The sequence below is a fragment of the Pongo abelii genome, chromosome 7 (assembly GCF_028885655.2).
Source record: "Pongo abelii isolate AG06213 chromosome 7, NHGRI_mPonAbe1-v2.0_pri, whole genome shotgun sequence".
Lineage (NCBI taxonomy): Eukaryota > Metazoa > Chordata > Mammalia > Primates > Hominidae > Pongo > Pongo abelii.
Genome location: NC_071992.2, coordinates 60,915,536 through 60,928,793, shown reverse-complemented (window position 1 = coordinate 60,928,793; position 13,258 = coordinate 60,915,536). Strand labels below are relative to the sequence as shown.

At 42.9% G+C, this 13,258-nt stretch overlaps 1 protein-coding gene across 4 annotated transcripts in view; it reads right to left on the bottom strand.

Annotated features, from left to right (window-relative positions):
- The window catches only part of LOC129060988 (uncharacterized), a 72,530-nt gene that overhangs the window by 15,512 nt on the left and 43,760 nt on the right, over positions 1-13,258 (bottom strand). The window contains exon 1 of one of the 4 annotated variants that reach the window (XR_008527889.2): positions 176-438. The exons of the other annotated variants lie outside the window; for them this stretch is intronic. The gene's annotated coding sequence lies outside the window, so the exon portion shown is untranslated. Of the gene's footprint in view, positions 1-175; positions 439-13,258 lie in introns of those variants that run through there. 4 annotated transcript variants of the gene reach the window in all.

Below are 13,258 nucleotides of genomic sequence, written 5' to 3'. Positions count from 1 at the left end.
CATCCAGGCAGGAGATGAGAGTCATATCACCTAAATGATGGGCCTAGATATATGTCACAATGCCTCCTGTTTAAAGGGCCCAGGCAAGAGTGTCATGTCATTTGAATGCAGTGCTTAGAAATGCTACACTCTTCACTGGAAGCAGGGTACAGGCAGGAGAGGAGAGTCACATTACCTAGACAATGGGTCCAGAGAAATGTTATGATCCCTTCTGAGGAGGCTGTTAAGAGAGGAGGGTCAAATCAGCAAGGTTCTCGGCCCCGGTATATGTCAAAATGTCATCTGTATGCTGTAACTAGGCAGGATTATTAAATCACTCAGGAGTTGGGCAAAGGTATATGTCACAATAACACCTGTGGAAAGGTTCAGGGATGAGAGTCACCATCCTGCACATGTCCTGGCTCCAGGTACAAGAGTTGTTATTAGGTCTTTGATATGGTCTCAGGTACATGGCAAAATATCTTCTCTCTGTGGGCAGAGAGAAGAAAGGAAAGTCACATCACCTGAGTGGGGGCTGATCCAGTGAAATGTCACAATCCTCCTTGTGGGCAGGACTCTGGAAGAAGAGTCACATCACCTGGAGGCCCCACTGTAGAAAGCGCTTAGGCAAGAGAGGAGACAAACTTCACCTAGGCAATTGGCATGGCTATATGTCACAATGGCCCCTGCATGCAGGACCAAGGTAAGAGAGTGACCTCACCTTGGTGCTAGGTTCAACAATATGTCACAATCTGTCTCATGGTCAGGGCCCAGGCAAGAGAGAAGAAACATCACCTAGTTGCTGAGACAAGTGATATGTTACAAAGCTTCCTATTGGCAGAATCACCCCCCCAAAAAAGAATCACATCTCCTGGGTGCAGTGCTAAGTTACATGTCACAATGCACCATAAGTGCAGGGCCAAGGCAGTAGAAGGGTCACATCACTAGTGTGATGGATCTAGATAAAAGACACAATGCTGTTTGTAGGCAGGGTTCAGGTGAAGATTTCACATTAGCTGGGTGCTGGTCCCAGTGATATGTAAAAGTGCACTTTGTCGTATTGCCAAAGAAGGTGTTACACATCACTTAGGTGCTTGGTGCACATATGTCACAATTTCAACTCTGAGCCTGGAAAGGAGAGTCAAAACACTCAGATGCTGGGAAAAGTCATATTTCTCAATCACACACTCAAAAATGTTCAGAAATAAGTTTCACAGTCCCACACAAGACCTGGCTTCAGATATGAGAGTCAACACCTCCTATGAGTTGGGTCAAAACACAGGAGTCACAATCTCAACAACGGGAAAAATTCATGTATAAGAGCTCCAATCCCACTTGAAGATTGTGTTCCAGTAGGAGAGTCAAAGCACAACAGGTCAGCTGAATCATGGCTCAAACATCACCAAACCACCTGTGGATCAGATTTATGTATGAGAGTAACAATTTCGAGGGTGAACTGCTTATATGCATGAGATTTAGCACCTCATTCATAGGCTCTGTTCATGTGTGAGAATGACAATCATATAAACTGGGTGTGCACCCAAGAGTCCCAACAGTACTTGGTTTCTGGTGCATTTTATGACACTCTTCATACCACTTAGGCTTTATATGATATGCCTGAGTAGCATACTTTTCTGTGAATTCTTACAAGTGAGATATCTAGGACTTTACCCATGGCCATAAGACTGCCTGTGAGTTGAAATATCTCCCTGGCTGAGTCTATGTATGAGAGTTATTATTGTGCATATGAGCTGAATCCAGGTATATGTCACAATTTCACTTTTGCATAGAGAAAAGACAGAAGAGTCACATCATCTGGGTGCTGAGCCAGGAATATATTATAATCTCCTCTGTAGACAGAACCCAGGCAGAAGAGTCATATCACCTGGGTATAGTCTCAAATAATATGTCATCATGTCCAACGAAAACAGGTTGAAAAAATAGTGGATAGTCACACTCCATAGGTTCTGGGCTCAGCAATATGTAAAAGTTCCCTCTCTTGGCAGAGTCCAGCACAAAGAGGAGGGTCACATCACCTAAGTTTTGCACTCAGTGGTATGTCACAAATTCTTCAGTGGGCAGGATCAAGGCAGGAGAGGAGAGTCTCATTACCTAGATACTGTATCTAGTGATATGTCATAGTGTCCCCTGTGGGCAGGGCACTGGGAGGAGAGACACATCACTTAGCTAATAGGATCAGAGACATGTGATATTATCCCATGTTGACAGGGCCCAGGCAGAAGAGTCACAGTATTATGATTCTGACCCAGCGATATGTAACAATGCACCCATGGAAAGGAATTTGAGCTAAAAAGTCTCAACACCTGGGTACTAGGGCCCAGTGATGTGAAACAGTCTCCTTATCTTTGAGGGTGACACCTTTAACTTTTAGTTGAGTGTGTATATTAGAGTCACAATCACACATATGTGCTGGGCCAATGTATGACACTGTCTAAAATATCCAAGGGCTTTATAAAACCTGCATGAGAGTTGCAAACCTCTCTGAGGTTTATGGACTCACAATTTACATATTGCCCTAAATCCAGGTTTGATAGTCAACATCTCTCCTATAGACAGGGTTAAGAGAGAAGACCCATTATTAAGCCTGTGGGCTGGGTCCAGAAATGAGTCACCATCCCACCTGTGGCAAGATCCACATATAAAAGTCAAAATTCCAACTTTTTGCTTTATTACTTTGTTAGACTCAGGACCTCAACAGTGGGCTTTGTAAATGTAGGATGGTGACAACTTTTAATTTCACCTGGGGGTGTAATCAAGAATCCCAATCTGAACTTTTTACTGTTTCCTGTTGTGAAACTCTATACCACAAAAGAGTTTATACAATATAAATTAGTGGCGTAAGCTTCTGTGAGCTTGGCATAAATATGCAACCCAGGACCTTACCTATTGTGCTAAGTCTAGCAATTGAGGGAAAATATCTCCTGTTGGCTTAATACCAATATAAGTTTGATCATCATGCCTGTGAACTTAAACAAGGTATGTCATAATCTCATTTGTTGGCAAAATATAGGCAGGAGGGTAACATCACTTAGGTGTTGTGACAAGCAATATGCCACAATGCCTACTCTAGGCAGGGCTGGGAAATTGGGCCACATTAACTGGGTGCTGGACCCAATATGACACCATTCCACATGAGGAAAAAACCAAGACAAGTTATGGGATCCCCAAAACACCTACCTAATGGGCCCAAGAAATATAAAAATATCTTCGATGGCTTCAGCATAAGAGAGTCACATCATAAAGGTGCTGGGCCCAGCAATATGAAATATGCCATAATTTTCTCTTTATGCAGAATTCAGGCAGAAGAGTAACATCATCTGGGTGATGGGCCCTGCAATAGGTCAAAATTCCTTTTTTGTGGGCATGGTTTGGGAAAAAGAGGAGAGCCACATATCCTGAGTGCTGGGCTCAGCTATGTGTCAAAATCCTCCTATTGTGAAGGCCCAGGCAGAAAAACAGAGTCAAATCACTTAGGTCATGGGCTCAGAGATATGTCCCGATGTCCCCACCAGGCAGGGCTCTGGTAGATGAGGAGAGTTATATCACCTAGGTGCTTCCCTAGGAATAAGTTGCAATGTAACATGTGGGCAGAAACCAGGCAGAAGAGCCACATCACTCAGGAGCTGGGTCCTGAGATATGTCACAAGGATCTCTTAGGACAACACCCAGGCAAGAGAGTTACATCACCTAGGTGCAGGTTCTCTGCTTATGCCACAATGCACCATATGGGTAGGGCCCAAGGAGGGAGTCACTTCACCTAGGTGATAGGCCCAGAAATACATCACAATGTCCTCTATGAAGCATAGCCCTGACAATGAGTACCATCACTGGTGTGCCTGACCTAGAAATATGTCACTCTCCAGGTTTGCAGGGCCCAAGCAGGAGAGCCACATAACTTAGATGATAGGCCCAGAGATGCATCACAATGTCCTCCTTTGGGCATGGCTCTGGAAAAAGAGTACCCTCACCTGCGTGCCTGGTCTTGCAATATTTTACTATCATTCTCTTATGCACAGCCCATTCCAGAAAGGAGAGTTACATCACCTATGAGATGAACACAGAAATATGTCATAATAATTTTGGTGGGAATGGCGCTGGTAAAAATGTAACATCACCTGGGTCCTAGATCCAGTGATATGTCACAATCCTTACTGAGTGAAGGGCCCAGGCAGGAGAGTCACATCACCTCGAGCTTGGGCTAGGTAGGTATCACGATCCCATGTATGGGCTGGAATAAGGCTGGAGAGTCAAATTACACAGATGCTTGGCAAAAATTTATATCACAATCACACTGCCAGAAAATTCCAAAGATGAGATTTACAATACCACACATGTCCTGTTTTCATGTGTGACAGTTGGCTTCATCCATGTGAGATGATGACAGTCCTTACTGTCAGCTGGGAGTTCATACAAGACTCACAATTTTACCTGTATGCTGAGCACTGATTTGACTCTGTATAACCCAAAGACTTTGTAAAATATGTGTGAGTATTGTATTCTTTTCTGGCATTTGCACAAGAAGGTGATCCAGGACATCATGCATGTCCCTAAACCTAGTTATAAGAGTCACTATATCCTCTATTGGCTGAGTCCACATATGAGAGCCATCATCATTCCTGTGAGCTGTGCCTAGGTATATATTACAATTCCCTCTGTGGTTATGAAGCAGGCAGAACAGCCACATCACCTAAATGCTGGACCAGAAATATTCCAATATTCTCTATGTAGGCTGGGTTCTGTCAGAAATGTCACATAACTTGTGTGCTAGGTCCAGATCTGTGGCACAATGTTCTTTGTGTTCTTTGTGGGCAGTGTCCAGGCAGGAGAGGAGAGTCATATTACCTAATGATGGGCCAAAAAATATTTCACAATGCTGCCTGTTGACAGGGCCCAGGCAAGAGAGTCATATCATTTGGATGCAGTGTTTAGAAAGGCTACGATTGCCAAAGGAAGCAGGGTACAGGAGAGGAGTGTCATGTAACCTAGATGACGGGTCCAGCAATATGTTACAATCCCCCCAGAGGACACTGTTAAGATAGCATCATCAAGTCACCAAGGTTCTTGGCCCAAAATCTTATTTGTGGGCTATACCTAGGCAAAATTAGTAAATCACTCAGGAGCTGGGCAAATATATATGTCACAATTACACTTGTGAAAAGGTTTAAGAATAAGAGTCACCATCCTGCATGTGTCCTGGCTCCAGGCATATGAGTTGTTATTAGGCTTTTGTTATGGTCTCAGGTATATGGCACAATATCACCTGTGGCCAGAGAGAAGGCAAGAAAGTCACATCACCTATGTGGGTTCAGGTCCAGTGAGATGTCACAATCCACCTTGTGGACAGGACACTGGCAGAAGAGTCACATAATCTGAATTCTGATTTCAGTGACATATCAAAACCTCCTTTATGGGCAGGACTTTGGCAAGAGACTCACTTCACCTATGCAATTGCCCTAGATATATGTCACAATGGTACTAATGGGCAGTACCAAAGCTGGAGAGTTACCTCACATTGTTGCTGGGCCCAGCAATATGTCACAATTTCCCTGTGGCCAGGACGCAGGCAAAAGCGAAAAAACAACACCTAGGTGCTGAGCCAAGTGATATGTTACAATGCTTCCTGTTGGCAAAAGCCAAAAGGAGAATCACATCGTCTGGGTGAAGTACCCAGTTACGTGTCACAATGCATTGTAAATGCCTCGCCAATGCAGTAGAAGGGAGTTACATCACTTATGTGATGGACCTAGATATAAGACACAGTTCTCTTTGTAGGTAGGTTTTTCGCAGATAATTCACATCATCTGGGTGAGGTCCCAGTATATATAAGTGCCCTTTATAGGCAGAGCCAAGGAAGGCATTATATATTGCTTAGGTGCTTGTTCTATGTATGGCACAATTTTCTCTGTGGTCTGGGTCTAGAAAAGAGAGTGAAATTATTAATGTGCTGGGGAAAGTTACCTGTCCCAATCACACTCTCAGAAAGGTTTGGATATAAGTTTCACATCCCACACAAGCCCTGGTTTCATGCATGTGAGTAAACTCTTTCTATGAGTTGGGTCTAAGTGGAGGAGTCACAGTCTCAACAATGCACAAGATCATTGTATAACAGCCCCAATCCCACTTGAAGATTGTGTTCCAGTAGGGGAGTCACAGCCCCACAGGTGTGCTGTATCATGGTTCAAATGTTACCAAGCCACCTGTGAATAAGATCCCTGTATGAGCGTAGTTATTTCAACCTTTGATTGCTTTATATGTGTGAGATTTAGTACTTCATTCCAAGGCCCTGTTCATGTGTGAGAATGACAATCGTGTCAGCTAGGTGTGCACATAAGACTCACATTCTCACCTGGTTGCTGGTCTCTGTTATGACACTCTTTGTAACATTACGGCTTTATATGAAATACCTGAGTGCTATAATTCTTCGTGAACTTTATACAAGTGAAAAATCCAGGACTTTACCCATAGCCATGAGACTGGCTATAAGAGTCAAAATACCACTACTGACTGGATCCAGGTATAAGAGTTATTATTGCACATGTGTGATTAACCCACATATATGTCACAATTTCACCTGTGAAAAGGGACAAGTCAGGAGAGTCACATCATCTGGGTGCTGAGCCAGTGATACAGCATAATCTCATATGCAGGCTGGGCCTAGGCAGAAGAGTCACATCACCTGGGTATAGCCTCAAATAGTATGTCACCAAGCTGACCATAGACAGGGAAGAAAAAAAAAGAAGAGAGCCACTCTACCTGGGTGCTAGGCTCTGCAATATGTAATAATCCCCTCTCCTGGAAGAACCTAGAATATGAATGAAAGTCACATCACCTGGATTTTGCAATTAGCGATATGTCACAATTTCTTTGGTGAGCAGGACCCAGGCAGGAGAGGACAGTCACATGACCTAGATGTTAAGTCAAATGATATTTCACAGTGTCCTCTGGGGACAAGGCAGAGGCAGGAGAGACAAATCAACTAGCTTATAGGCCCACAGATATGTGATAATATTCCCTGTTGGCAGCGTCCAGGCAGAACAGTTACATTATTTTGATTCTAACCCAGTGATATGTCACAATGTACCCATGGTAAGGAATTTAACCCAAAAAGTCTCAACACCTGGGTGCTAAGCCTAGTAATAGGCCAAATTTCCTTGTCTTTGAGTGTGACACCATTAACTGTGAGCTGGATGTGTATATGAGAGTCACAATCTAACATGTTTCCTGGGCCATTGTATGACACTACATTTGAAGGATTTATACTGCATATATGAGAGTTGCAAGCCACTCTGAAGCCTACATGCTTGTTTGGATTCATGATCTTGCATATTGCCTTAAACCCAGTTATAACAGTCAACATGTCTTTTGTAGGCCAGGTTCAGGGATGAGGCTCATTATTATGCCTATGAGCTAGATACAGAAATGAATCACCATCCCACCTGTGGCCAGATCCACATATGAAGATCACAATTCCAACTTTGCACTGTATTCACTTGTTAGACTCAGGCCCCTAATAGTAGGCTTTGGACACATGGGATGGTGACAACATTTGCTTTCACCTGGGAGTGTAATAGAGTCCCAGTATGAACTTTTTGCTGGTCCCTGTCATGAAACTCTCTTTACCACCCAAGGGGTTTATATGTTATGAGTTAGCGTTGTAAAATTCTGTGAGTTTGGTACAAATATGCCACCCAGGACCTTCCCTATTGTCTTAAGCCTAGCGATGAAAGGCAAAATATCTCCTATTGGCTTTATCTCAATATAAGTTTGACAATCATGCCTGTGAACTGGAGTGAGGTATATGTCATAGTTTCATCTGTAGGCAAAAAACTAGGCAGGAGAATAACATCACTTAGGTGCTATTCCAAGCAACATGCCACAATGCCCTCTCTATGCAGGATATAGGAATTAGAGTCACATTAACTGGGTGCTGGATTCAGCAATATGACACAATCCCATACGTGGAAAAAATAAGACAAGGGATTAGAGCCAAAACACCTACACAATGGGCCCAGGATATGTCAAAATATCTTCTGTGGCTTTGGGACAGGCATAAGAGCCACATTATCATAGTGCTGGGCCCAGCAATATGATATAATCTTTTCTATATGCAGGACTCAGGCAAAAGAGAAACATTATCTGGGTGCTGGGCACTGCAATAGGTAAAAATTTCCGTTTGTGGGCATGGTTTGAGAAAAAAAGGAGAGTCAAATAACCTGAATGCTGGGCTTAGCAATATGGCACAATCTCCCCATTGTAAAGATCAGATAGAAGAAGTCACTTCACTTAGTTCACGGGCTCAGAGATACATCACAGTGTCCCCAGTAGTCAGGGCCCAGGAAGAAAAGGAGAGTTATATCACCTACGTGCTTCCCTAGTTATATGCCACAATCTAAGATGTGGGCAGAAACCAGGCAGAAGAGCCACATCACCTGGGTAAAGCCTGAAGTAATATGTCACCACGCCCAATGTAGACAGGTTTGAAGAAAAAAAAAGAAAATCACACCACCTAGGTGCTGGTCTCAGAAATATGTACTAATTCCCTCTCTTGGAAGAGTTCAGGACACAGAGGTGAGTCATGTCACCCAGGTTTTGCACTCAGTGGTATGTCACAATTTCTTCAGTGGGCATGATCCAGTCAGCAGAGGAGAGTCACATTACCTAGATGCTATATGTAGTGATATGTCACTGTGTCCCCTGTGGGCAGGGCACTGGCAGGAGAGACATATCACCTAGCCAGTAGGCCAAAAGATATGTGAAAGTATCTTCTGTTTGCAGGGCCCAGGCAGAAGGGTCACATTATCATGATTCTGACCCAGTGATATGTACCCATGCCCTTATGGAAAGGAATTTAAACCAAAAAGTCTCAATGCCAGTGTACAAGGCCAAGGGATATGACACAACCTCTTCATCTCTAAAGGTGTCACCATTAACTATTAGCTAGTTGTGTATATGAGAGTCACACTATCATGTGTGCTGGCCATTGTATGACACTCTCCTCAACATCTGAGAACTTTATACAACATGTCTGAGAGTTGCAAACCTCTCTGAGGCCTACACGCGCATATGGACTCACGATCTTACAAATTGCCCTAAACCCAGGTATGACAGTCAACATCTCTCCCCGTTGAATAATGTCATCCTCTCCCCTGCTGGATATTACGAACAATATCACAGGGGGGTATACACCCCTTGCATTATTGGTAGTAATATTATCCTCTCCCTCCTAAATATTATGAATAGTATCCACGGAGGGTGTACACTCCCTGCGACATTGGGAGTGATATTATCTTCTCCCCCCGTGGATATTATGAAAATATCACAAGGGGGTAAAGAAACCCTGTGATATGGGGAATAATAGCAATTTATCCACCCTTGATGTTACGAACAATATCCCGGGGGCATCCCCCCTATGATATTGGGAGTAATATCATCCTCTCTCACCCTGGATATTATGAACACTATCACTGGGGGGGGGGGTGTACAACCCCTGTGATATTGGAAGAAATATCATTCTCTCCCCCTCTGGATATTACAAACAATATCACAGGAAGGTGTACACACCCTGTGATACTGGCAGTAATATCATCCTCTTTCCTTGTGGATATTATGAACAATATCACAGGGGAGTGTACACTATCTGCGATATTGGGAGTAATATTATACTCTCCCGCCTTGGATATTATGAACAATATCACAGAGGGGTGTACACCCCCTCTGATATGGGGAGTAATATCATCCTCTTTCCCATTGGATTTTATAAACCATATCACGGGGGGTGTACCCATATTGAGATGTGAGCAGTAGTAACATCCTCTCATTCCCCTGGATATTATGAACAACATAACAGGTAGATGTACACCCCTGGAGATATTGGAAGTAATATCAACAACCTCCGGAGATACTGGAAGGAACATCATCTCCACCCTTGGATATTACGAACAGTTTCACAGAAGGGCTACACCCCCTGCAATATTGGAAGTAACATTATCTCCTCCATTGGATATTATGAACAATATCACAGAGGGTGTAAATCACCTGCAATATTTGGTGTAACAACATCTTTCCCTTTGAATATTACAAACAATATCAAAAGGGGTACATCCTCTGTGATATTGGGAGAAACATAGTCTCTTTCCTTGGCTATTATGAATAGTATCACAGAGGTGGTAGACCCCTGCGATATTGGTAGTAACATCATCTCCCCTTTTAGGGATTATGAACAATATAACAGAGGGGGTACACCCCCTGCGACATTGGGAGTAACATCACCTCCCTTCTTTGATATTATGACAATACCACAGAAGGGGTACACCATTGTGATATTTGTAGTAACATCATCTCCCCTCTTGGATATTACAAAGAACATCACAGAGGGGTACACCCTTTGCGATACTGGGAGTAACATCATCACCCCATTGGATATTACAAACAATATCACAGAGGGGGCACATCTTCTGTGATATTGCGAGTAACATCATTTTTCCTTTAAATATTATGATCAATATCACACAGGAGGTACACCACTGCGATACTGGGAGTAACGTCATCTCACCCCATAAATATTACAAACAGTATCCCAGAGGGTTACACCCCCTGTGATATTGACTGTAACATCATCTCTCTATTGGATATTACAAACTATATCACCGAGGGGGTACACCCTGTACGATATTAGAAGTAACATCATATTGATAACATATTAAGATATATTGACAACATATTAAGACATTAATAACATTAAGAACCTATTAACAACATATTAAGAACAACACCACAAAGGGGGTAGACCGCCTGCAATATTTGGAGTAAAATAATTTCCAGGCCTGAATATTACAAACAATATCACAAGGGGTACACCCTCGGCGATACTGGAGTAATATCATCCTCTCCCTGTCTGGATATTACTAACAATATCACAGAAAGGTGTACACCCCTGTGATACAGGCAGTAATATTATCCTCTCTTCTCCTGGATATTATGAACAATATCACAGGGGGGTGTGCACCCCCTGTGATATTGGGAGTAATATCATCCTCTCTTCCTCTGGATATTATGAACTACATACCACAGGAAGGTGTACAACCCCTGCAATATGGCAGTAATACTATACTCTCTCTCCCTGGATATTATGAACAATATCACAGGGGGGTGTACACCACCTGCGAAATTGGAGGTAATATCATACTCTCCCTTCCTGGGTATTATGAACAATACCACAGGCGAGGGTACACCCCTGTAATATTGGGATTAATATCAACCTCTTCTTTCCTTGACATTAGGAACAGTATCACAAAGGGGTTTACACCTCCTGTGATATTGGGAGTAATATCATCCTCTATCCCCTTGGGTATTATGAACAATATCACAGTTGGATGTCCTCCCACTGAGATATTGAGAGTAATGTCATCGTCTCTCCCCCTGGATATTTCGAACAATATCACAGAGGGTTGTAACCCCTTTGCGATATTGGGAGTAATATCATTCTCTTTCCACTTGAATACTATGAACAATATCACGGGGAGTGTACACCCCCTCTGATATGGGGAGTAATATCATCCTCTTTCCCTCTGGAAATTATGAACAGTATCACAGGCAGGTGTACACATACTGAGATATGAGCAGTAATATCATCTTCTCCTCTCCCCAGATATTGCAAACAATGTAACAAGTGAGTGTACACCCCATGAGATATTGGAAGTAATATCAACAACGTCTGGCGATATTGGAAGGAACATCATCTCCACCCTTGGATATTATGAACAGTTTCACAGAAGGGGTACACCCCCTGCAATACTGGAAGTAATATTATCTCCCCCATTGGATATTATGAACAATATCGCAGAAGGCGTAAACCACCTGCAATATTCGGGTAACATCATCTTTCCCCTTGAATATTACAAAGAATATCAAAAGAAGTACACCTTCCGAGATATTGGGAGAAATATCATCTCTATCCTTGACTATTATGAACAATATCACAGGAGTGGTAGACTACTACGATATGGTAGTAACATCATCTCCCCTTTTAGGGATCATGAACAGTATAACAGAGGGGGCACACCCCCTGAGATATTGGGAGTAACATCACCTCCCTTCTTTGATATTACAAACAATATCACAGAAGGGCTACAACCCTGCGGTATTTGGAGTAACATCATCTCCCACTTTGAATATTACAAAGAATAACACAGAGGGGTTACTATCTCTGTGGTATTGGGAGTAACATCATCTCCCACCTTGGATATTACAACCAATGTCACAGAAGGGGTACACCCTTTGCGATACTGGGAGTAACATCATCACCCCCTTGGATATTACAAACAATATCACAGAGGGTGTAAACCCCCTGCGATATTGGGAGTAACATCATTTTTCCTTTAAATATTACAAACAGTAACCCGAGGGGGTACACCCCCGGCGATTTTAACAGTAAATTCGTCTCTGCTTTTGGATATTATGAACTATATCACAGAGGGGGGTACACTGCCTGTGATATTGGAAGTAACATCATCTCCCCACTTAGACACTCAGAACAATATCACAGAGGGGGTAAACTGCCTGCAATATTTGGAGTAACATCATCTCTAGGCTTGAATATCACGAACAATATCACAAAGGGTACACCCTCTGCAATATTAGGAGTAACATCATCTCTTTCCTTGGCTATTACAAACAATATCACAGAGGTGGTAGACCCCTGCGACATTGGTAGTAACATCATCTCCCGTTTTAGGGATTACAAACAATATGACAGAGGGGGTACAACCCCTGTGATATTGGGAGTAACAACACCTCCCTTCTTGGATATTACAAACAATATCACAGAAGGGGTACACCTTCTGTGATATTTGGAGTAACATCATCTCCCCCCTTAAATATTACACAGAATATCACAGAAGGGTTACACCCCCTGAAATATTGGGAGTAACATCATCTTCCATCTTCCCCATTGGGTATTACGACCAATATCGCAGAAGGGTACACCCTCTGTGATACTGTCAGTAACATCATCTCCTCCCTTGGATATTATGAACAATATCACAGAGGATATACACCCCCTGCGATATTGGGAGTAACATGATCTCCCCCACATGGATATTATGAACAATATCCCAAAGGGAGTACACCCCCTGCGACATTGACTGTAACATCTCTTCTTTTGGATATTATGAACTATGTCACAGAGGGGGTACACCCCTGTGATATTGGGAGTAACATCATCTCCTCACTTGGATATTATGAACAATATCACAGAGTG